This window comes from Chiloscyllium punctatum, chromosome 3 (genome assembly GCF_047496795.1).
Source record: "Chiloscyllium punctatum isolate Juve2018m chromosome 3, sChiPun1.3, whole genome shotgun sequence".
In the NCBI taxonomy this organism is placed as follows: domain Eukaryota; kingdom Metazoa; phylum Chordata; class Chondrichthyes; order Orectolobiformes; family Hemiscylliidae; genus Chiloscyllium; species Chiloscyllium punctatum.
In genome coordinates, this window is record NC_092741.1 from 129570765 (window position 1) to 129598171 (window position 27407).

Genomic DNA, 27407 nt, shown 5'->3' on the forward strand with positions numbered 1-27407 from the left:
GAGGAGATGTGGTGGAGAGCATCGTCGACCACGTCGGAGGGGAAATTGCGGTCTTTGAAGAAGGAAGCCATTTGGGTTGTTCGGTAGTGGAATTGGTCCTCCTGGGAGCAGATGCGGCAGAGGCGAAGGAATTGGGAATATGGGATGGTGTTTTTACAGGGGGCAGGGTGGGAGGAGGTGTAATCTAGGTAGCTGTGGGAGTCGGTTGGTTTGTAGTAAATGTGTGTGTTGAGTCGGTCGCCCGAGATAGAAATGGAGATGTCTAGGACAGGGAGGGAGGAGTCTGAGACGGTCCAGGTAAATTTGAGGTCAGGGTGGAAGGTGTTAGTAAAGTGAATGTACTGTTCAACCTCCTCGTGGGAGCACGAGGTAGCGCCAATACAATCATCGATGTAGTGAAGGAAAAGGTGGGGGGTGGTGCCAGTGTAGCTGTGGAAGATGGACTGTTCCACAAATCCGACGAAGCTGGGACCCATGTGGGTGCCCATGGCTACTCCTTTGGTTTGGAGGAAGTGGGAGGATTGGAAGGAGAAGTTGTTAAGAGTCAGGACCAGTTCAGTCAGTTGAAGGAGGGTGTCAGTGGAAGGGTACTGGTTGGGTCGGTGGGAGAGGAAGAAGCGGAGGGCTTGGAGGCCTTCGTGATGGGGGATGGAAGCATATAGGGACTGGATGTCCATCGTGAAGATAAGGTGTTGGGGGCTGGGGAAGCAAAAATCATGGAGGAGGTGGAGGGTGTGGGTGTTGTCCCGAACGTAGGTGGGGTGTTCTTGGACTAAGGGGGACAGGACAGTGTCAAGGTATGCAGACATGAGTTCGGTGGGGCTGAGACAATGAGTCAGCCGGGGCAGTCGGGTTTGTGGATTTTGGGCAGGAGGTAGAAAAGGGTGGTGCAGGGTTGTGGGACTATGAGGTTGGAGGTGGTGGATGGGAGATCTCCTGAGGTGATGAGGTTATGGATGGTCTGGGAGATGATGGTTTGGTGGTGGGAGGTGGGGTCATGGTCAAGGGGGCAGTAGGAGGTGTCTGTGAGTTGGCATCTAGCTTCAGCGATGTAAAGATCGGTGCGCCAAACTACCACTGCGGCTCCCTTGTCTGCCGGTTTGATGGTGAGGTTGGGGTTGGAGCAGAGGGAGTGGAGGGCTGCACGTTGCGAGGGTGAGAGGTTGGAGTGGGTGAGGGAGGTGGACAGATTGAGGCGATCAATGTCCCGGTGGAATTGGATATGAAGAGATCGAGGGCGGGTAAGAGGCCAGCATGGGGTGTCCAGGTGGATGGGGTGTGTTGGAGGTGGGAGAAGGGGTCGTCAGAGGGTGGGCGAGAATACCAGGTAATGTTCAAGGCATGTGAGTTCAACTCTTGCCATGGCAGATGGTCACATTTGAATTCAATAAAAATATGGAATCAAGAGTCTAATAATGACTGAGGTAACCCTTGCTAATTGTCAGGAAAACCCCGTCTGATTCACTAATGTCCTTTAGGGAAGGAAACTACCAGCTTTACTTGGTCTGGCCTACACATGAATCTAGACACACAGCAATATAGGTGACTCTAAACTGCCCTCTGGGTAATTAGGGATGGGCAATAAATGCTGGCCTAGCTAGGGATACCTATATCCTATGAATGAATTTTTAAAGAAGTACTTTTTCATTTTTTCATTGTGGTGTGGCCTTGTGAGAAACTGAGAATGTGCAAGCAGTGGGCAGCCTGATTTACTTTCCCATTTGTCGATTGGGAGGTCAGGGTCAGGAAGTTTGCCACAGATACACTCTTCAGGTACCAGTGACTCAACATGGCGATACAGATGCCTCTGGGTTGAATTTGGGTGAGAAGCAGGTCCTGACCTGCTCCAGAGGGATAAAGTCAACCCTTTGCAATATTGACTTGGCTGCAACCTTAATTGGCATGTTCCTGAGTCAAATAAAGCTGTTGAAGCTAGAAGGCCATTCTGTGATCTTTTAATTCCAGGGTATATCAATGGTGGTTTGAAAGATAAGTAACTGAGACTGTGCTTCAATACAATGATGCATTCTCAGTCATTTATTTGAAAACTTAAATTAATAATAGAGAAATCAGCCAAGCCATCACCATGTACATCAGGACTGCTCTCCCACCCAGACAGATCGACAGGGCCTGTCACTGAGTATCTGCTACCAGGCAGTTAATCTGCTGCCCCCTTACTGTCATAGCAGGAAAATTCCTCTTTAACTTGCCTTAAGTAATGATATTAATGAGTCTCTCTCTGGATGCCCCTTTCATGAGAACAGGCAGCCTGCCATTCTCAAAGCTCTCTTGCTCAAAATGACTGACGCTGATAATGGGGTTGGAAACCTGCTGCTCCCAGGGTCTTTTGGCCCCATCTATCTCAGTTCAAACAATTTGAAATGGTTGCCAGGAGAAGTGGACAGATTTTCACTTTCCTGCACTTTTACCAATGGAGTAGGACTCTCATAATTCCAGGTCCTTGCTGCACTGAAGTGCAGAATCTCAGAGTAATAGATTAAAATCTAGGACAGGTTAATTGGATACAAAGCTCTGTGCTATCACTAAAAATGGTAGTATATTGATTTGTGCACTTTCAACCTTGTGACTAACTGACAAGTTATTTCTACAACAATAAACTGGCATCAATTTAGCTACCTCACATGGAGTTAAAAGTGGAAATCTGCACTTGTGCAGTGGGGATTCCTTTCTTGACATTGTAATTAACAGGGATTGTTTCTATCTCGTACCTGATCAAGGAGTGCTTGATGCTGGCACAGAGTGCAAAATGTGAGAAGGCTTTATATCCCAGTGCTGGGATCATTTACACTGTACCTTCAATGAAATCAAACATTATCAGGATTTGGCACATACAGTTAAATTAATTACAAATCCTATCTATCACTTTTAGAACAAAATGCATGCTCCACATTTGTTTTCCATGTAACAAAAATTGAGAGGGAGGAGGGGTTGTTTTCTCCTGTCATCATCCAGAAGTGCAACGTTAAATATTGCAGGAAGATCTCCCTGGACGCTGTATCCCTGCAATATTATAAATATAACAAGGTGTTCACTGTTTCCAGCAAAATTATGAAAGAATTCTGATATTCTGGATTAATTCTTTTCCAGGACCTCAGTCCAATGGAACTGTTTTTTTTCAAATCCATCTCTCACCTTTCCTGCACAATCTTCACGTTATAGAAAGATGAAGCACAGAAAAAGGCCACTCAACCTATTGCGAATGCACCAACACTTTGAAACACCAAGTCCCACTTTCCTGACCATTCATTTGAGTTCGGCAATTAGTTTCCTCTTTAGAAAGTAATTATTAAAACTACTTCCATCACTCTTTCACTTTGGGGATTCAGTTTTTTCATTTTCTCTTCTCCTTGGTCCTTTCGCCAATTATTTTCAATTTGAATCCTTTAGTTACTGTCTGCCTGTAACTGGGAACAGTTTTTAACTATTTCCTCTGTCAAAGTCATCATAAATTGGACTGCCTTTATTCAGTCTTTCCAAACTTTCTCCACTGCAAGGAAATAATGCCCAGTTAGTCATAGAGTCATAGAGATGTACAGCATGGAAACAGACCCTTTGACCAGATATCCCAACCCAATCTAATCCCACCTGCCAGCACCCGGCCCATATCCCTCCACACCCTTCCTATTCATATACCCATCCAAATGCCTTTTAAATGTTGTAATTGTACTAGCCTTCACCACTTCCTCCTGCAGCTCAGTCCATACCAGTGCCACCCACTGCATGAAAAAGTTGCCCCTTAGGTCCCTTTTATAGCTTTCCCCTCTCACCCTAACCCTATGCCCTCTAGATCTGGACTCCCCCATCCCAGGGAAAAGACATCCTATCCTTGCCCCTTATACATTTGTAAACCTCTGTAAGGTCACCCCTCAGTCTCTGACACTCCAGGGAAAACAGCCCCAGCCTGTTCAGCCTCTCCCTGTAGCTCAAATCCTCCAACACTGGCAACATCCTTGTAAATCTTTTCTGAACTCTTTCAAGTTTCACAACATCTTTCCAATAGGGAGGAGACCAGAATTGCACGCAATATTCCAACAGTGGCCGAACCAATGTCCTGTACAGCTGCGACATGACGTCCCAACTCCTGTACTCAATACTCTGACCAATAAAGGAAAGCATATCAACTGCCTTCATCACTATCCTATCTACCTGTGACTCCACTTTCAAGGAGCTATGAATCTGAACTCCAAGGTCTCTTTGTTCAGCAACACTCTCTAGGACCTTACCATTAAGTGTATAAGTCCTGCTAAGATTTGCATTCCCAAAATGCAACACCTCACATTTATCTGAATTAAACTCCATCTGCCACTTCTCAGCCCATTGGCCCATCTGATCAAGATCCTGTTGTAATCTGAGGTAATCCTCTTCGCTGTCCACTACACCTTCAATTTTGATGTCATCTACAAACTTACTAACTGTACCTCTTATGCCCGCATCCAAATCATTTATGTAAATGACAAAAAGTAGAGGACCCAGCACTGATCCTTGTGACACTCCACTGGTCGCAGGCCTCCAGTCTGAAAAACAACCCTCTACCACCACCCTCTGTCTTCTACCTTTGAGCCAGTTCTGTATTCAAATGGCTAGTTCTCCCTTTATTCAGTGAGATCTAACCTTGCTAACCAGTGTCCCATGGGGAACCTTGTCGAATACTTTACTGAAGTCCTTACTGAAGATAACATCTACCGCTCTGCCCTCATCAATCCTCTTTGTTACTTCTTCAAAAAATTCAATCAAGTTTGTGAGACATGATTTCCCAGGCACAAAGCCATGTTGACTATCCCTAATCAGCCCTTGCCTTTCCAAATACATGTACATCCTGTCCCTCAGGATTCCCTCCAACAACTTGCCCACCACCGACGTCAGGCTCATTGGTCTATAGTTCCCTGGCTTGTCCTTGCTACCTTTCTTAAACACTAGCACCACGTTAGCCAACCTCCAGTCTTCCGGCACCTCACCTGTGACTACTGTTGATACAAATATCTCAGCAAGGGGCCCAGCAATCACTTCTCTAGCTTCCCACAGAGTTCTAGAGTACACCTGGCCAGGTCCTGGGGATTTATTCACCTTTATGCATTTCAAGACATTCAGCACTTCCTCCTCTGTAATATGGACATTTTGCAAGGTGTCACCATCTATTTCGCTACTTTCTATATCTTCCATATCCTTTTCCACAGTAAGTACTGATGCAAAATACACTGTTAGTATCTCCTCAATTTTTTGCAGCTCCACACAAATGCCAACTTGCTGATCTTTGAGGGGCCCTATTCTCTCCCTAGTTATCCTTTTGTCCTTAACGTATTTGTAAAAACTCTTCAGATTCTCCGTAACTCTATTTGCCAAAGCTTTTTCATGTCCCCTTTTTGCCCTCCTGATTTCCTTCTTAAGTATACTCCTACTGCCTTTATACTCTTCTAAGGATTCACTCGATCTATCCTGTCTATACCTGACATATGCTTCCTTCTTTTTCTTAACCAAACCCTCAATTTCTTTAGTCATCCAGCATTCCCTATACCTATCAGCTTTTCCTTTCATCCTGACAGGCATATACTTTCTCTGGATTGTCGTTATCTCATTTCTGAAGGCTTCCCATTTTCCAGCCGTCCCTTTACCTGCGAATATCTGAGCCAATCAGCTTTTGAAAGTTCTTGCCTAATACCGTCAAAATTGGCCTTTCTCCAATTTAGAACTTCAACTTTTAGATCTGGGCCAAAGGGCCTGTTCCACACTGTAAGTAATCTAATCTAATCTAATCTGATTTATCGTTTTCCATCACTGGCTCCAAAGTGCTCCCCCACTGACATCTCAGTCATCTGCCCTGCCTTATTTCCCAAGAGTAGGTAAGTATTGTACCTTCTCTAGTAGGTACATCCACATATTGAATCAGAAAATTGTCTTGTACACACTTAACAAATTCCTCTCCATCTAAACCCTTAACACTATGGCAGTCCCAGTCTATGTTCAGAAAGGTAAAATCCCCGAACATAACCACCCTATTATTCTTACAGATAGCTGAGATCTCCTTACAAGTTTGTTTCTCAATTTCCCTCTGGCTATTAGGGGGTCTATAATACAATCCTAATAGGGTGATCATCCCTTTCTTATTTCTTCGCAGCGGGAGTAATCCAGATATTACTACTCTCGAGGGCCTCCGTTTTAAATTCCTGCCTAACTCTCTGTAATCTCCCTTCAGAATGTCAACCTTTTTCCTTCCTATGTCGTTGGTTCCAATACGGACAATGACCAATTGCTGGCCCCTCACCCCCTTGAGAACTTTCTGCACCCTCTCTAAGACATCCTTGATCCTGGCACCAGGGAAGCAACACACCATTCTGATTTCTCGCTGCTGGCCACAGACACGTCTGTATGTACCTCAGACTAGAGAGTCCTCTAACACAATTAATCTCTTGGAAGCCGACGTACCCCTCGTTGCATTAGAGCCAGTCTCAATACCAGAAACTTGGCTGTTCATGCTACGTTCCCCTGAGAATCCATCACCCCCTACATTTTCCAAAACAGCATATTTGTTGGAAATGGGTATAGCCACAGAAGGCTCCTGCATTAGCTGCCTACCTCTATTACCTTTCCTGGAGTTAAGCCATCTATGTGACTGTATCTGAGACTTCCCCCCTTCCTATAACTGCTATCCATCACATACTGTTGCTGTTGTAAATTCCTCATTGCTTCTAATTATGTCTCCAATCGATCCATTCAATCTGATAAGATTCACAACCAACAGCATTTATTGCAGATATAATCCATAGTAACCCTTAAACTCTCTTTAAACTCCCACATCTGACAAGAAGCACATATCACTCTACTAAAGGCCATTTTTGCTCCGTCACAATCTACAGACCCAGAAAATAACACAGTCTTATTCCTCTACAAAACACTGCCCTGAGTTAAATTAATAGTTGTGGCTTATATTTTAAGTTTAATCTGGAGACATATCTCAAAAAACATATAATCAAGAAAGAACCCATTCTACTCACTACTACAGACTTTCTGTAAGTCACACTTAAAAACAATACACTTATCTGCTTCTGTGCTGTGAACTTTGCCCAACAGTTCCTCCAAGATCAGTTGTGAAATTCACTGTTTGTTAATTTTCCCAGAAGCACTCCGATGTCCAGCGATACATGAATTCAAACAGCAAAGGCAGCAACTGTGCAGGTTCACTGCTGTGTCAGTTTCTTTCTCTCTCTCACCTGCACTGACTTCATCATGTGCTTCCTTTGTTCTTCTTTTCCCTTTTAAAATTGCTGTTGTTTTGACTTTTTTTTTCCAAAGTTCCAAAACAATGCAACAGCATATAAAACAGTAATTGCTGCTCTTGGAATTCAAGGAAATCACCTCCAACACCTAAAATACCTCAATAAAGGAGCAGCTGTTACAGCCAGAAATTGTTCCCTTCCTCCATCTTGGATTACCCAGTTTCTCCACATAATTGAAATCACTCAATATTCGGCTTATGAAAATCCAAGAAGGCATTAATGAATCACTGTTTCTGATTTGTTTTGTCTATCCTATTCAGAGCTGAGAGTGATCTGTACTATGGGCTTTGATATTTCACTTTGATTTCTCAAACAGCACCTCAACATTTATGCATGCACAATCAGCTTTCAGTTAATGCTTCATATCTTCACTTTCCAGTGTCAACCAGGCGGATTCCAATGGATCAGTATTCAGGACAAATAACCATCTCTATATGCAGCATTTCAGCACTGTGTGGCTGTACTTTCAATATTAAATCAGTTTGATATTATACATGGATGACAGCTCTTAACAAAATCAGTGTTGTCGCAGATTCACAACTTTGCAATTTTCAAAGTGTCAGTCAGACCTGCTAACTAGATTCTACATATAAGATCTTAATATTAATATTAAGTTCAGACAAGTTTAGCTATCACTGTATCCCAGTACTATAACAACAACAATTCATTTTTGTTTCTTTAGTAAGTGGATTTTGTGAACCTACTTGATTGTAATGGTTACAAGAGACATTCAATCCCACAGGAACTCTTATCACAGGTTAACATGAATGTCAATATGGCTGTGATAACAAGCACATAGTCAGAAAATTGAGTCTTCAAGCCTTACTGCAAAAGTTGAACACATCATCTTAAGCAACACCCCATTGCACCTATGCAAATTAAAAAGATCAAAGCATAAAAATAGAAAATGCTGGAGAAACTAACAGAGTTGGCAACGTCTGTGGATAGAGAAAAACAGAGTTAATTCCTCATCAGAGATGTTCTGAAGCTCATATCTGACCTGAAAATTTTAACTGTTTTGAGTTCCACAAACGCTGCCAGACCTGTTTAGTTTCTCCAGCATTTTTTTATTGATGTTTAAGACTTCTAGCATCTGCAGTATTTTGCTTTTACCAAAAAGCATAGATGTTTCAGGACAATGAGACAAGCCAAGAGAACCTCAACAAGCAGGAAAGCATTCGTGCTGAGAGGCAGAGTATAATGCAGGTCAACAGCAGTGAAACCATGCACTATTTGAATCTTTAATTGTGAAAATGAAACTTTGCTTTGTTCATTTAGATCGGTAGACTGAGAGATGCAATAAAATGCTTAAATATGAAAGTGGTGTCTTTATAATGACTAATAGTGGTGATACATCAGAAGTTCTTCACCCTTGAGTGAAAGAATGTTGAGATGATGAATAATTATCTTTTTACCTTTGGAATCTAATGACGTAAATCTTTGAAATCACTGTTAGGTGGTGCTGTCATGCTTTGATGGATGATTTAAAGGAAGATGTGCTGATTTCTAAGCAAACAAGGACATAGGCTATGTAATAGATGATGCTAACGATGGACAGAATGGAGCCAGCCAGGTTGTTTGTGATGAGCTTTTGCAGTTTGTGAGAACCACTAAAACATGAAAATAAAAGAAGTGAATGGATCAAAACACAGGAGACTTGAATAAGAAGACTGCATTGTCTGATGCTGTTACTTGAAGCTTGAATAATGTGCATATATGATTGTAAAATATAGCAGAATCAATGAAGATTTGGCATTTCCAAGCTAAAGCATTAATAAGCTAAACTCGGTTTTGGTTCCCCAACACATCAAACCTTTGATGCTACAGATTACAGTACTATCTACCAGGGGTGACTAATATGGTTTGGTTACATATAAGGATGTAAGGAAATACAGGGAGTTCTGATCAAAGTTTCTCCCTCATCCAAAAGAGATGGATTCAATACTCCTCTTACTGTTGTTATTACTGTGATATGATTTCTGCCTATATTGAAAATAAATCATTTTCACTTTGGCGGTGAATTGTTTTAAATGAATGAAATACAGAATTTATAGCAAAAGAAAAGGTACAATATGTCTATGTTGTAGCTAACTCTTCAACTCGAGTAGTCTAATCTAATCCAATTTACTTGACACCATACATTTTCCATTTTCAAATACTTATATAACAGCCTTTCACAAATTCTTAAAATTCCTGTCTTGATTGCTACTGGTGATAAAGTATGTTCATTTTGCCACAAATGTGAAAATAATTATTTCAATGCCCTCTTATTCTTCTCCTGACCATGTCTTCTCATTATATTTTCCTGGTCTTTCTCACCTTATCCCTTTATTTCATTTCCGAGCAACCCATAAGCAATGCTGCAGCAACAAAAAGAAAGGAAGAGGTACTATTATACAAAGCCTTTCATGAACTCTGATTTTGCAAGCAACAAAATAGTTTTGCAAGTGTTCCAATGTAGAAAACACAACATTCACTTTGCACACAGCAACAAGCCGTTAACAGCAATATGACTATTGGTTGTTGGAGAAATATTGGCCAAAACACCTGGCAGAACATCCCTGCTCAGCTTTGAGGTTAAGTAGTACTGGGAATGCCAGAGAAGGGCTTCTATTTAAAATCCGACTTGCAAAATAGTACCTTTAACAGTGCAACTCTCTCTGAGTATTGCAGTGATAGGAGAACATAAAATTATAAGAGGCATGAACATGGTGAATATTCAATCTGTTTTCCCAGGGTGGAAATGGGAGCATAAGTTTAAGGCAAGAGGGGAAATATTTAAAGGCGATGTGCAAGGAAAGACTTTTACACAGAGGGTGGTAAATGCCTAGAGCACACTGCCAAGAGAGGATTGAAGCAAATATGATTATAATGGTTAAGAGGCATTTGGACAGTCACATGAACAGGCAGACAATTGAGGGACGCAGTCTCTGAGCAGGCAGAAGGGTTTAGTTTCGAATAGCATCATAGTCAGCACAGGCATGGTGGGTCAAAGAGCGTGCTCTGTGCTGTTCTATATTCTATGTTCAATGTTCAAAAGGTGCCTTTCCTACCAAGGCTACAGTTCCATTCTCAAACTCTATTCACAATCTTGGAAACCTTTACTGAATTCCATTCCCATCAACTTTTCATTGTTTCAACTTTCAAGCCTATCTTCTCAGAATAACTACTAATTCCTGGTACCATTCTTTTGAATAGGAGAAAGGGAGGACTGCAGGTGCTGGAAATCAGAGTCAAAGAGTGTGGCACTGGAAAAACACAGCAGGTCAGCTAGATCCGAGGAGCAGGAGAATCGACATTTGAAACATAAGCCTTCATCAGGAATGATGTTTGTGGGCCATGGGGCTGAGCGATAAATGGGGTAGCTGGGGCTGGGGGAAAGGTAGCTGAGAATGCCATAGGTAGATGAAGGTGGGGGTGAAGTTGATAGGTCAGAGAGGAGAGTGGAGCAGATAGGTGGGAAGGAAGATGGACAGGTAGGACAATCCAAGAGGGAGCTATTTCCACCACCAGGGGTATATTTCCCTCCCCATCCCTATCTGTATTCCGAAGGGACTATTCCCTCCGTGACTCCCTTGTTAGGCCCATACCTTTCACCAACCCACCCTCCACTCCCAGCAACTTCCCCAGCCACTGCAAGAATTGCAAAACCTGTGCCCACACCTCCCCCCCTTACCTCCATCCAAGACCCCAAAGGATCCTTCCACATCCAACAGTGATGTACTTCTACACAAGTCATCTACTGTGTCTGTTGCTCTTGATATGGTCTCCTCTGAATTGGGGAGACAGGGCGCCAACTTGCAGAACGTTTCAGAGAATATCTCTGGGACACACGCACTAAGCAACCCCACTGGCCTGTGGCAGAACACTTCTACTCCCCCTCCCATACTGCCAAGGACATGCAAGTTCTGGGCCTCCTCCATCTCCAAACCCTAACCACCCAACACCTGGAGGAAGAATGCCTCATCTTCCACCTTCCACCTTGGGACCCTCCAACCAATGTGGATTTCACCACTTCTCATTTCCCCTCCCCCCACCTTACCCGAGATTCAACCTTTCAACTCAGCACCACCCTCTTGAACTGTCCTACCTGTCCATCTTCCTTCCCACCTATCTGCTCCACACTCCTCTCTGACCTATCACCTTCACCCCCATCTTCATCTACCTATTGCACTCTCAGCTGCCTTCTCCCCAGCCCCACCCCCTCCCATTTGTCTCTCAGCCCCCTTGGGCCACACACCTCATTCCTGATGAAGGACCTATGCTCAAAATGTCAATTCTCCTGCTCCTTGGCTGCTGCCTGACCACCTTTGCTTTTCCAGCGCCACACTCTTCGACACAATTCTATTGAATGCTGTACTCTTCCCAGCATTTTAATTTTCCTCTTGCAAGAGATGAGGGTGCCAAGTGGTTGAGGGGTTAGTGTGCCAAGTGGTTGAGGGAGTAGGATACCAGGTATGGGTGCGAATGTACAGATGGCTAGAAAATGGGTGAGGGGGTAGTTTGAGTAAGATATCTGGGATGGTGAGGGCTAGACATGCATTTGAGGATTAAGTCAGCTGTCTATGGAGCCAAGGTATTGATTTTTGCATGTTCTGGGTGGCGTGAAAGGAAACAGCAGTATCAGGTGATTAATAGCAAGTAAGTATGGGTGATGGTGTGGCTCAGTGTGAGCATTTGCCAGGTTAGTGATGAGTCATGGTGGGTGGATGGAGTCAGCTAATCTCGAGTCAGCTTTAATCCTTTTAACCTTTTCTGGCAAATTATTAAGGTAAATTGGTTAGAAGCTTCCAGACATCAGGTAATTGCTCATCAGAAGTTTAAATCTCCTGGGCTATTATTGCATAGTCAGCACTGTACTCGCAGGAGTTTAAAAGGATGAGCGGGAGATCTCATTGAAACTTATAGAATACTCAGAGCCTTGGATAGAGTGGACATGGAGAAGATGTTTCACCAATAGAAGAGGCTTAGACCCAAGGGCAAAGCCACAAAGTGAAAAGATGACCCTGTAGAACTGAGGTGAGGAGGAATTTCTTCATCCAGAGGCTGGCGAATCTGAGGAACAGTGGAGGCCAAGTCATTGAGTGTATTTAAGACAGACAGAGATAAGTTCTCGATTAGTAAGGGGATCAAGGGTTATGGGGTGAAAGTGGGAGAGTGGACTTGACAAACACTTTTTTTATTATTCATTTACAGGATGTTACCAGCATTTATTGCCTGTTCCTGACTGCGTGCAGTTAAACGTCGACCACATTGTTGTAGGTCGAGAGTCATACATAGCCAGACCAGGTAGGAATGTCATTTTCCTTCCCTAAAGGATATTAGTGAACCAAATGAGTTTTTTAAAAAGTCTATCATGATTCATGGTCATCATTAATTCGAGATTATTTTATTGAATTTAAATTCCACCATCTGCCATGGTGAGCTTTGGCCCCCACAATATTACCTGGGTCTCTGGGTTAATGTCCAGCAAAAGTAGCCATGATTGGATGGTGGAGCAGACTCGATGGGCCAAATGGCCTAATTCTTCACCAATATCTTATTGTGTCTGTCATTTCCGGATAGCCCCAACACTTATATTTCAGGGTACATTCAGTTTCTGACTATCCAGAGGCTGATAATTTTGGCCCAATATTTCCAACTAATGCAGTTTAGCCAATGGCTTGCAACACATTACCATCACTTTCTTGCTTCCATATTTAATGCTTATATACAGAATTGTTTACATACTTTCCAACTTACAGTCCCACCTTGAAAGATTGAACTGCTTGTTCTCTTCACTAATCTTTAAAACGTTCATTCTCAAGAAGGTATATAACATGCTTGTCTTCATCGGTTGGGGCATACAATATAAAAATTGGCAAGTTATGCTGTATAGTATTTTAGATAGGCCTCATTTTGAATATTGTGTACAGTTCAGGTCGTCACACTAGCAGAAGGTCTGGAGGCTTTGCAGAGGGTACAGAAAGGGTTTACCAGGATGTTGCCTGATTGAGAGGGTATTAACTATGAGGAGAGATTGGACAAACTTGGTTTGTTTTTACTTGATCATTGATGGATGAGGGGCGACCTGATGGAAGTTACAAAATAATGAGGGGCATAGACAGAATGGATAGTCAAAGTCTTTTTCCCAGAGTATAAATGTCAATTACTTGGGCACATAGGTTTAAGGTAAAAGGGGATAAGTTTAAAGGAGATGTGACAGGCAAGTTTTTTACACAGAGGTTGGTAAATGACTGGAATGTGCTGCCAGAGGAGATGGTGGAGGCAGATACAATGGCAATGTTTCAGAGGCATCTTGACAAATATATAAATAAGCAGAGAATAGAGGGAAAGGCAAAAGGTTTTTAGTTTAGAAAGGCATCATAAGGTCAGCATTTGTTGCTAATCTCTGGATTCCCTTGACAGCGGTGAAACTTGGTCTTGAACCACTACAGACTGTAGGTGAAGGTGTTCCAAATATATTGCTAATCCTGCAAGTCTGTCAAGCATCTTATCGCGTATGGGATGTTTCCTTTCATCATTGTTTTCTACAACATATAAAGCAGAACACTGCTCTGCAATACACAGCATCTGACCATTCCACTTTTAATCATATTCATAAATCCTGGGAAAATGACTGAGTGCATTCACCTTATCCAGGCCTCTCATGGTCTCACACACCCCCAAAAGATTCCCCTTCACCCTCCTAGGTGCTATAAAGAAAAATCTCCCAGCTCGTCCAACCTCTCCCTATAACTCAGACCATTGAGTCCAGGCAACATATTTGCAAATTTCTTCTTCAATCTTTTCAGTTTAACAACATCCTTCCTATAACTTCTTGAAATAATTTCATGGGATTTTAATGACTACATGAGAACAGCGTGCTCATCTGCATTTTTTCCTGATATTGCTTGTCATGTAACATGGTATCTTGAGAAAACTTCATGATTCTTCTTTTACCTATTTCCACATCATTTTTGTGAAAGGAAAACAAACCTAAAGATACTAGCACAGCTGGTAAGCATTCAATTACCATTGCTCCATCTAACAAGTCTCTGATCTGGCACTTTACCGGGTACAGTTTGACAAATTTCTGCTGAAAACTGTATAGCAAATCTTCTTTTGTTTTCAAATATCAGAAAGCCACACAACTCATTTATTTTGAGTCATTAGTTGCCTGTATTTTTAAAATTCTGTTAGTAATTAAAATTATGTTAAGTAACTTAGAAACAAAATCTGAACTGCAGCCTATTTGTTAATATAATCAAAATAATCAACATATTTGTCAGTACAATTACTATATGAAAGTTTCAGATTAAAACACACACTGATGGGATGTCAATGTTACACAGCCACCAGCTAAAAGCTTCAACTTCTCTTCAAGTGCCTTTCAGTCTGAATCCTATTGAATTTCCTTGTACCAGGTGCTTGCAGCCTATTTTGCAACAAAGGTGATCAAATTGAATCGTCATGGTAACAAAGAACTTGAATGCTTCAAAATGAGCACGAGACATTACTTGGTGGTTTGCACCATGAGATAAGATAAACTATTCGACTGTGGTGACCAGGGAATGTACATCATTTTGACGTTATTCCTCAGTGAGTCTGTGTAATCCTTCCTTGCTGCATTAACAGAAGTGCCCCTTGCTGAGTCACATTCTGTGCTTCCACTCCTGCCATCAGCAACAATCACAACAGCAGATCAGCTACATGAAGAACCAAACCAAAATCTTTTATGTTTTAGCTCTATATTAGGAAATCACGACATATCCTTTCCATTTTCCTGACAGCAGAAATTCCCAACCTCTGAACCGTCTAGCTAGCCTTTTCCCAAAGAACTCACCTTTAATTTTTGTCACTTCTCCTCACACAAAGGTTTTATTCAATAAGTTAATTCAAGCACAAAATTAGTTGATCACATGGAAGCCCCTAGTTTCACACCAGTAGCTGAAGTTCTGCATCACTTTTAAAGTGACGAAGACAAAATTCAAAGCAACCTCACATTAATCCATTGAATATTCAGCATTGAAACAGCTCATTCAATCCATGTCAGCATTTATGCAACAATCAAATCTCTATCATTCCTCTTCCTCTAACTCTGTCAGAATTACTCTCTGTCCATGGCTCCCTCAGATGCTTAGCTATCCTCCCCTTAGAATACATCTTTATTTCACATCTAAATTATTCCCTGCTGTCGAGACTTCTACACTCACACCTCTATTTGATGAACTTTTTTTTTCTCAATTCCCTGAAGTTTCTTGGTGACTGTCTCATTGACAGCCCTTAGTTTTGCTCTCAAAAGATAAGTGCTGGTGAAACCTGTAGATGGGTTAATGCTTGATAGGCAGCTTTATGACTGGAAATATTTGAAATCACGGATCTGACCTTCCCTTTGAGAAAGAGGAGAAGATTCATTACATCATGTGTGCTTCTGCTATTAGCAAAGTAATCATGATAGACAAAGCTGCAGAACAGAAAGGCAACTAATTTGAGATGTTACTGTGTCATGACAGCATGGTTTCTTTGGCTCAATTGTCTGGTCATTTTTACTTATATTTATTCTGCATAGTTGCTTTAAGAATGGAGATGATTCATTTCAGAAGGTGAATTGCGAGTTGATTAACAATCTGGCACATATCATGTAAGAGCTGTCCTCCAGTGGCTGTCTCTGACCCCTATTAAGTCACATTAAAATTCTGCATAATTTCAAAATTAACCACTTGGCGGGCAAAGCTTTTTAACCTTGACATTACCAGTCTGCATCAATGGGTGGTCAGCTACCCACTGGCAAGCACCTGCCAGCTGCCTATACTTCCCATTCATTCCATGGTACCAACAACCCCACACACCGCCTCACCTTTGAACCCAGACACTGGGTAGAGTTAGCTGCCAACCCATTGGCAGAGGAAAATTAATTAAAAATATAATCAAATACTTTTGAACCACTGGACAAAACAACTCTATGTAAATGTTAAACTTGTTCTATTTAATAATAAGACTTTAACAATTTGTATTTTGAAAGTGGGGCTGTGATACTGTGGGATAAATTCATTTCATGCCCCTGTGGCAGTAAATGTAAATTCTGCAAAATATTTATGCTGTAAATTCACTATTTGATTTTCATTCCAAACCAACCCTAGCAGCCTATACCAGTAAAAATGTGAGAAAGCAAATACCAAAAGGGCTTATTTTACCCCTGGAGCTGAAAACAAAATAATTATTTGTATTCAAGAGCGCAATGGAACAATTGATGGAACTTGTTCTGACTATACTGTGACCTGCATCACTAAGGTTTCCATTGCAGATAATGTTGGCTCACATGTCAATTGCTGACTGCAGCACAGATACAGCCTTTTGTTGAGTCCATCAGAAGGGGGATGTGATTCTGACAGCGATGGCTATTCCAGAGAGTGGAGGACTGCAGGTCAAAGCCTCCCTGTATACGGTTGACGATGATGATGATGATGCTGCCGCTGTTTTCTGCTTAGATCTGCTGTCAGTGCACAGATTTATGAGCATCTGTAACCAGTTCAAACTGGCCTTGGGAGCCAAGGTAAATTGAGGGGGAAAAAAATGAGGCCATGTTCTTTGGGAAATGGGCTGACCAATCCTTTATCCCCTTCACTTTCAGGACAGATTGCCTAAAGGTGCTGGGAATATGGTTTGAAGGAGCTAGAGTTTGTGCAAAAACTTGGGAGGAGTGTATCACCAAGGTGAGGTAGAAACTGGGAATATGGGAGCATGGCTCCCTTTCCACTGGTGGGCATTAGATAAGAGGTACTTTAAGTGTTGTTGTATGTGGCACAGGTCTGGCTGATTCCCTAAACCTGCACCATTGCAGCAATATGAGCCACCTTCCAGTTCATCTGGAGGTCAAAGATGGACCACATCCAAAGGGACACCAAGTAGAAAGCTCTAGACAATGGAAGGAAGAATGTATCTAACACTGCTCTCATCCCGATGGCCACCTTTATGTGCAGCTGCATCAAGCTGTGCATGCACCCTTGGTTCATGAACATCAAGTGTCACCATGTACTGAGGTTCGACCTGTCCCTGATGTTATCAAGAATAGGCCTGGCCTCATTCCCACAGACAGTCCAAGTAGTTGGGTCATTTTGTTTCACCTGTCCCTCGTGGAAATATTTGTCAAGAGAAACAACTTGGACCACAAGTCCATCAGGCAGTGGTCAGCACGTAGCATCCAGAAGACACTGCAAAAAAAAGGAGAGGGTTGGTCCTATTGGATGGTTCACTGAGCAGACTCTCAAAGTCATTTGGCAGAATGCCTTCTTACCAGAACTTTCCAACGAGCACCAAGATATTGCTTGGCTACTGGTGAGAAGGGCTGATGAAGGGTTATGCCCGAAACATCGATTCTCCTGCTCCTCGGATGCTGCCTGACCTGTACTTTTCCAGTACTACTCTCTCGACTTTGATCTCCACCATCTGCAGTTCTGACATTCTCTTAGTGGTGAGAAGGCTACCATTGGTGAGATTCTTTATTTACACCTGGAGTCTCTGCACCACCGCATGTTTCTCCACAAAGCAGCTGAGCGACTATCACACATCTTCTTCTGGAATATGTCTTTGCAAAGAAGCTCTGGAGAGAGATGCAGTGGTTTTTATTGAGGTTCGTCCTGAATAGTTCTGTGATGCAGGACTCTGTATTCTGTTTCCATGGAACGCACTTTGAGACAAATGTGTGCCTGGAAGACCATTAAATTGGTGAAAGATGCTCTTTGGTCTGCCCAAACCGTGTTAGTCTTCCTGTGCAAAGAGCTGACCTCAACCGAGTGTTAGGGAAAAGTGAGGACTGCAGATACTGGAGATTAGAGTCAAGATTAGAGTGGTGCTGGACATGTCCAGCATGTTGGTTTTCCTGCTCCTTGGATGCTGCCTGACCTACTATGCATTTCTAGCACCACTCTAATCTCGAGTGTTGCAGACTGACACATTCCAAGGTCCAGGACCATGTCTTGAAGGGTGCACTAAGGCTTGGGGTAGCTGCAGTGGGGAAAGATGACCACCTAAGGTCTTTCTGCCAAAGTACAATGGGCGTCTCTTCAGTTATCAGAGCCTCTCAGTGCCTCAAATGTATGGAGATATTGTTCTGCATAAGATGAATTCTTTGGGGTTTTTTCCTCAACTGCAGAGAATGCCAAATTCTAATGTCTGTTTGTTGGTCATGTGCAAAGACTGTACTGAACTGCTTCAGTAGCTGGTCATGTACACAAAAGATTTTGTGAATGAATAAAGTGTATTTTTGCTATGAATAAAAATATTTCCATTTCTCATTTTACAGGCAAAGTCTAAGACTCTTCCCTATTGTCCAAACCAGTTTTTGATGTATACTAGCGGCTAAGTGACTGCCCCGTGCAGTCCTGCTGCTCAAATGGTGTCAGTTCGACATGAAGCTGATTAAGATATGCCTTGCATCTCCCTCGTGGTATGCAGTTCAATAAGAGTCTGGCTAATAACTATCTGATTATTCACCAATGCTGCCCTTTCCACACTAGTGAACAGTGTCTTACTACGCGCTTTCTTGGCCTGATCAACATTTATCTTTCTCACTGAACTGGTAACTGTAAAGTAGGCACTTTGAATGGGAGGACAAAAAGGCTCAACTGTGTGGGAGTTTTTGAGTAGAGTTGAAGGGTCTCTAGGTCTCTCCTGTACTTGGAAGAAAAAATGACACTTTGTGAATGAACCACAATTTATGTCACTTTCTGCCATTGTACGTATTGTGCTACATGCAGACTCTAAGTACTCAAGTCAGAGATACTTACAAATTTTGTTATGCTTTCCAAAAATTTTCCTTATCAGACCAATGATCATTCGGAAAACATGGGTAACATGAGTGAGCCTCAGCAGCAAAATGATGCTGGTGGTTGACGTGAATTGAAATTCCTTTCTGCAGCATATTTACTGTTTCATTATATGATTACACAAGAAATAGAAGATGAAGCCAGTAATTTCCTGACACTTTCTCCATTTTCATTAGATATATATACTTCCCAATGTAGGCATGCAATTTGTATAAAAATCTCTTCTCCCATTGTGCCAACTATGGTTTATTTGGAAGTAAGTTTGCTTCATGAAGGTTGTAGGTTCAAGAATCACATCAGAGACTTGAGCACAAAATTCTAAACGGACACTTCAGTGTGGCATGGAGAGACAACCATCTGTTAGATGACGCGTGACATCAACACCATCGAAAACAGTTTGTCTATTTAATTCTTCGTTATTTGTAGGAGCTTGGTGTGTTCAAATTGGCTTCTACATTTCCAACATGACAACCGTGATCACAACACAAAAGAAAGTCTTTTTATTGAACTGAAATTGCTGTTTAGAAAGATATGGACCACGTAAGGGTAAAAGGTTTCTAGTTTTGAAAGACATCATGCATCCCTGCAGTCTTGATGGGCTGAAGGGCCTGTTCCTGGACTGGACTGTTCTTTGCAACTTTGTTTAATTTATACATATTCACGGTGCTGCTATTTCACACAATAACATGGATGCCTCATCTTTAAACTTCACCTTATGTCATGTACCTTCTCTGGATCTCCTGCCAGGTCCTCGAAATTGCAATGTGTTATCACTGCCTGCTGTGTTGCCAATCTGAAAGTCTGCTTTGGATGCTGAAGAGCTCACTGACTATATGCCTGGCTTCAATAGTTCCTTGTTGGAACTCCTTATCATGCAAATTTCTTTGCACAGGCATTGCAAGTTGCAACTCCACCAATAGGCTAGTAGACCGGTGAACATTTTCAGGGTGAAAGTGAGGACTGCAGATGCTGGCAATTACAGTCAAGATTAGGGTGGTGCTGGAAAAGCACAGCAGGACAGGCAGCATCCGGGGAGCAGGAAAATCGACGTTTCGGGCAAAAGGCCTTCATCATGAGTGAATCTTTTTCAGGGGTCGAATGGCTGGAGAGATTATATGGGCAGGTGATCTGTCTCTAATTGCTGCTTTTCCAGTGCTACAAGGGAAATTGTGCTTAGATTCATTGGCATGGTGGGCAATGGGTACAATTTCAAATGTGTTTCATTAAAATCGTCAAACATACTTTCTATCTTCCTCTCAGCCAGAGGAATATCAGCAGCAAATCAAAATTGTCCAAGATGGAGGACTTAATTTTGTAAAGTAAATGTTCCACTTGCTACCACTAGACGGCACAGGTGAGCTAAGTAGCAGCCTCCAGTGTTTGACAGCAGGATCTGCAATACTCTGAGATCAAGATTATTTCCCATCTCCATTTGAGATTCCCTAGTGATACAATCCATTGTTCCTCACTTCTTTCCCAAAAAGAAATCAAAGACAGCACTCACGTACATTACATTTTAAAATTAATTTAAGTTACCTGAAGACACTACAGATCTGCAGATGCTGGAAATCAATATCAAAACCAGAAATTGCTGGAAAAACAGCAGATCAGCAGCAGCTATGGAGTTAACATCTCAGGTCCAGTGACCCTTCTTCAGGTGACGGGGTATTTGCTAGCAAACCTCCTTCCTTTTGTATCCTTGAGTGATGAAAAAGCACCCAATTCGTGAAAATTTCAACATGATGGTTTTCTTTCCAATAATATAACACATTAGATACAAAACTTAATGCTTGTGCAATACCCTTCTACATCTCCAGAGCTAGATTGAACTTTGTATTTCAAATCTGTGTGAATAAATATTGTAATTAATTTGTAGGAGCATATTTAGGAAGTGGATGTATTTCTAATACAATAGATACTGCCAAAGGACTGGGAAAAGTTGGTGCGTGTTGCCAAAAGGCACTTTGAATTTTTACCATCTTCTTAATGATTTTGGAACTGATGTCTGGTGATGTCTTGAAGTATTCCTTGCTTGGGTGATCATGTCTGTCTCTGGCCAGTGACCATTCAGCCAAATGGTTAAAACAAGATGGAAAACCTGATGTAACATCTAAGGCTCCCCAAAGCGATTGACAGCTAATGATGTACTTGGTTGAAGTTTAGTCATTGTTGTTATGTAGGAAGCCTTAAATAATCTTGCTGTCTAGCATGCCACTTTCACCACATCTTAAACTGGCATTGTAGTTTTTTGGTCAGGCAAGGCCCAGGTGCAAAATAAAACTCCTTCTCCTTGGCATCAAAGACTCCAACACTCATGGCAGAGAGAGCCGTGAAGGGCACCTGTGTGGAATTATCAGTTCTTGCTTTAATCCTACTCATATGATCTCTAAATTAAATCTTGGAACTGAGCATCAATACTTCTCAAATCAAATCAGTAGTTTGTGCTCCAGACTTGTGGCATGGAACTGTGCTTTACTCTGTCCAAGTGCAGGACACGTAAAGCTATTGAACTTGAGATCAAAGATTTCCATCGCTTTCAGCGTCAGGTCACAGAGAGTGTCACAAAAATCAAAGCATGAACAGATGGGACTAGATTGGATTGGGATATCTAGTCGTCATGGACAGTTGGACCGAAAGGTCTGTTTCCATGCTGTACATCTCTATGACTCTATGACAAGCAATGAAAAAGGCAAATATAACTAACTTGATTCTGGTTCATCTCGTGTGTCATAATTTGGCAGGGCGGATATTCTGCTCTTCATAAAACATGTTTATTTGCATTTGATTGACTGCAAAGAGAATCGGGCAGGTTCTTAAATGGAGTCATCCATGCTTCCAGGTTACTGACAAGGTAATGAACATATAAATGTCCATTATTATGACACAATGCACTTCTCATTCAGCGTATCGTAGCTGAAAGATAGTGACCACTGTTTCAAAATACATGGAGCAGCCATTGCACACACAATCCAATCCCCAGGAGAACAAGTGAGTGACTGGCCAGCTCATCAGTCTTTGATGGTGATAGCTAACGGAGAAGTTTTGCTGAAACATTTCTATGCTCTTTTCAAAACATGCCTTGGGATAGTCTGTATCCAACAACACAGCCAAAAGACACCACAATTAAATCTCACCTAAAACACAGCACTTCATACACTGCCTGATAGTGCAAAGCATCAGCCTAGCTGATGTGTTCAAGTCTAGGAGCACAGTTTGAACTCATAATCTTTCGACTATTATTCATAAATAATCTCTAACTGCTCAGAAGCTAAAATACTGTTCATAAGCCATTACTTTGCATGTGGCATTACAGTTACTTACTTTCCAGACTCCAGCAACAGCTGCCAGTATGAATTAAATGCAGGTTATACAGGCTGCCATTATGCTGTAATAGCTTTTCAATTCAATTTCCAACAATTTCAAGTTTGCAATGACAATAAAAGTTGCAAGTTAGGTTGGCAAGCTGACTGTCAAGCACATTAATGGAAGCTTTCGGAGAAACAGCTGAATAATTGATCTCTCTTAACCCGTAATGTGGCACAGTGCTGTCCAAAAGTTAAGTCGAAAGAAATAAACTTCCGACTAGTTCTGAGCAAGCAATACACAAGACCCTGACAATGCAGAAACTGAGAATCCAGTGATAGCGCGGAATCACACCCACTCAGTGCCCTCAACAGTTGGTAAGATCCAAGAAAAGCTATGTCATTGGTATGGACCCAGCCAAAAAACCAAAATTTCCTATGTGCCCCGATGTGGTCACATGCCTGCCCCAGACATTTAGATAATCTGCCACTGCCCTCCCTCAGAGGAGGATGCCTGCGGCCAGTGCTATTCTTGCCTCATCCATCTCCTTTTTAATGTGGTGGAATGTTGAGGATAAAAGCAAACCCAGTTTTCTGCATTGGCCACCATCATCTCACATTCAAACTCCTTACATTTGTGCCAGAATCCCCCTTTCATTTTTGTAACCTTAGCCAAACTCTCCATTGCTCAAACTCTGACCTCTTGTGCATTCCTTACCCTTCTCCCCTCCATCAGATACAGTATTTCAGCTGGACGTACCTCACAGTCTGGAATCCCCTCATTATTCTTATTTCTCCGTAGACCTTAATTTAAAGACAGTGTTTTTTGTCAAGCTCAGTAAACCTGTCCTAACTGTCCTTTCTTGCTGCAGTGCCTATTTTTCCAGGTGGCTTTGAGAAACACTTTGAAGCATCTCTCTGTGATAAAGTGATGCAAAAATACAACTTCTTTTGATGATTTAGTTTGTGCTGTATCTACTAGGAATACATGCACACTGCCCAACTTTCCATATATTAATTCAATAAATTCCATATTATTTAAAGATTATAGCAACATCCAATGTTATGATTACCACTATTTGAAGATGTTCTGCTGAGCGTAAGAACATAAAAACTAGACACCGATGTAGGCAACTCAGCCCTTTGAGCCTGCTCGGCCATTTGATACAATCTTGTTTGATCTCATCCCTGCCTCAACTTTAGAACAGTACAGTGTATATATGATCCTTAGTCGGGATAAAATTGGTCTTTCCCTGCAGCACCATGGGAAATCAGCCCCTCAGTTTATACTAGATCTATATCAAAAACAGTGCGGAACCAGATGGGTCATCGCAAGAACTAACACACTTTCCTGCCACTCATTCATCTTAACCCTTCAATCCATTACTCATTAAAAATCTGTCTATCTCCTCCTTGATTTTAATCAATGTCCCAGCACATTCTGAGGCAGTAGTTACCACAAATCCTTGACCATTTCAGAGAAATAACAGTTGGCCTCTCTTAAGGACCTAAATGGAGGGCATTTCTAAGAAAATAACTTGGCCGCAACTCCAAAACGTTACCTCAATAGTAGGGTGAATGAAGATGCTTTTGAAGGTGTAGGATGGGAATTGGGAGAGTACCCTCAAATATAGAAGCCTAAATATTCAGGGTAAGCAGGGCAGAAATGATTTTAAAACATCACACACATCTTTTAAAAGTGTTTAGCTGATCCAGGTGTGATGGAGTACACTCATTTTAACAAATGAGTTGCAGATGCAAGAAAACCCAAGAATCTAAATAGGAGGCTCCCAAACACTGAGGATGTCACCTAGACAGGGGACGAAACATTTGCAAGATAAATTCCCAGCTCGGCGAACAGAACCACAACAATCTAAATAATATTTAGGACAAGTCAGCTTGATCACCACTTTAATCAGTCACTCCCTCCACTATCTGTAAGACATGAGGAACATCTACAGGATACTCTGTGGCAGTTCGACAAAGCTACTTCAAAATTCACAACCTCTCCAAGCTGAAAACATAAGCACAGCAGGTGTGTGAGAACACCATTAGTTCAAAATTACATGTAAATTCCACATCACCCTGACTCAGATATGTATAAATATATTGCAATTTCTACATTGGTGCTTCTTCAATATTTTGGAATTCCCAACCAGACAGTGCTATGGGAGCAACTGGACTGAATCAGTTCAAGGTGAATCACCACTAAAAGGACAACTAGTGTCTTAGAATAAACACCATCCCCCACCAGTGATGTCTCCATGCCAAAGATTAATCAGAAAAACAGAAAGAAATTGAAGTCTCTGACTGGTACCTGTAGTATGACTTAAACTTAAGAAGTAGAGCTTTAAAAATAGTGTGAAACTGGTGTTCATTCTTGCAATAAACTGCTATCTGGTTCCACACTGTGCTCGATATAGATCTAGTATAATCTGACGGGCTGATTTCCCATTGGCCCTGCTGGTGGAGAGCAATTTTATCCCTGCTAAGGCTAATGTATGCACTGCATGGTCTAAAATGCCATTTAAATCTATTTCAAAATAAAGATAAAAAGCAAGAATTTATTTGCATTAACAGCACACCTTGCTACATTATACAATAGCCATGTAGACCAGAAAGCAGATGAAAACCACAGATAAATTTATTCCAAATATGCATAGAAATAATAACTAGAAACTATCATACAAGCCACAAAAGACACCCATAGTCTATTGTAAATAAGCTGTTTGATTATCTATGCGGTGGATGTTATCATTTGCATCATGTTTCAGAGGTGCTGTACTCCTGTGAATTGCACACTGACTGCCACATCCAGCCAGATAAATGTGAATTACCTTACTGAGCAGATTATGAGATTGCATGAATACCAGATTCTCTTTATTACAGGCGACTGGTTTATTGAATTTTAGTGAATCAAATTATAAAATATTGTTTAAAAAAACCTTTACCCTCTAACTCCAATATTGCTACTGACTGGCACAGCAATAGTAAGATTTGGAAATCCATGTATATTAGGAAAAAAACAAAATGCAGATTTGGGATCACTGTTGTTTACCAGATGCAGAAATAATCTGAACTCTGGAGGAAGGAAATGAAATTTACAGATGATACCAAAACTGAGGGATACAGCTCATAAGGTGGACACCCAAAATGACAAGTAAGCATAAATGAATTAGTGGGCAGATAAATATAAACTGAATACAATTGAGTGTGACATGGTTCATTTTAGTTACAATGAATAGACAGGCCACTTGGAAAATAGAATATTAAATATGTTTGGGAAGCAAAGAAACTTTTGAATACAAATAAATTGACAGAAATAGCAACACAAATTAGTAAGATAAAAAAGTGCTAATATTGTACTGGAACAAAGATTACAAATCAGTATGATAATAGTAAATTTATATAGAACATGGGTTAAATCATGCTAACAAAAATGTGTGCTGTTCTGTTGTCCAAAGTGGGATGTTGACCTGGAATTTGCTGTAGTTGTAATAGCATAGCTCTCAGCGTGTAATGTTATTTTTATGTAAAACTGACAGTAATTTCCAGCATCCACACTGGCACTGCTTTTCCATGGGGGGTGCTGTTGCAGTCTTTGCTGAGAAAATCAGGAGAAATTATAGATTTGTCATGAACTACAATGATTTACACATTATTCTTGCTGTCAGGACCACTGAAAATATTAAGTCTTCTTCAGACAGGAATAACAGGATTTTTTAAAACAGCTTGCTAAGCCATCATTACGACTGAACAACTTTCCTGGTCTTAAAAACAAATTTTCAAGTGTGAAGTCTCATTCACTAAGAGAATTTCAAAAATTACAAAATTGCAGATTTGTATTTTTACAAAATCATTAAAGTTCTGTGGTGAAATTTACATTTGCACCTTAACCTGATTTACATGTTGGAATTATCATTTTAGACTTCTGTACAATAATTTACAGATCATTTTTATTCTTTATCTTTAAATTCCTGATTTGTTTGCTGAGAGTTCTTCAACTTAATCAGTTGATCAACCTATCTAATGCCTCTTATATTGTGAAACCCCCCCTGTCAAAGGCATGAAAATTAAAATGGCTTTGGAAATTTTAGAAACCATGCTCTAGATCTTATTAAACATTTGGTGGCAGCTTCAACATCAGCAGCAAACCCAATCCTTCAGAACGGGGCCCAGAACTGGACCACGCAAACAATGGAGAAAGTGCATGAGAGATTAACCAGGATGATATCCAAATTCGGGGACAGCAGCTGTCAATGTAAATTGAACAGGCTGGTACTGTTTCTTCCAGAAAGAGAAGGCGAAAATGAGAACTGATCAAAACCTTTAAACCATGGAGGTGTTTCTGAGGATAGATATGTAGCAACTGTTTCTATTTTCTGTTAAATCGAGAACAAGATATAAGATATCCACAACAGATCAAGTCAAAAAAAAGAGAAGTTATTTAAGTAGAAAGTGTTGAGAAAAATTAGAACTGATTGATGAATAGACTGGTAGAAGCAGATAGCAGTGATGCATCTAAGGGGAGATTGATTTACATTAAGGTAATGGGATTAAAGGATACAGGATGGGAAAACATAATGAGAATAAAATAAAACTTATTTGGAGTATAAACATAACATAAAATAGGCCTGTTTCTCTGCAGTAGATTATATGCAATTCTATGTAAAACCAATTATCCTCTAATTCCTCATCCACTTTTACATCCTTGTGAATTCAAGCTGCACCTTTTTTATGTTTCCTCAGTTTCCTACATCAAATGATGCAATGTTCAAGATGCACAGCAAATGAAGTCACCATAATCACCAGACCACAGGGTTACTCTCTCATTAGAGAGGTGTCACCACACTTCAGTCAAGGGGAGAGCTGTCTGCCCCTGGAGAAATTATAGCCCTGTCTCCAAATGCAGGACAAAGAATTATTATTGTGATCAATTTCATTGCCCTACCTAATGTCATCCCATACTTAATTACTGTACACCAGCATGTCAATGTTTCAATGCT

The 27407-nt window shown here is 41.2% G+C and overlaps 1 protein-coding gene across 3 annotated transcripts in view; it reads right to left on the reverse strand.

Annotated features, from left to right (window-relative positions):
• LOC140464913 (CUB and sushi domain-containing protein 1-like) overlaps nt 1-27407 on the reverse strand; it is a 2358623-nt gene that overhangs the window by 2272293 nt on the left and 58923 nt on the right. The window lies entirely within an intron of this gene.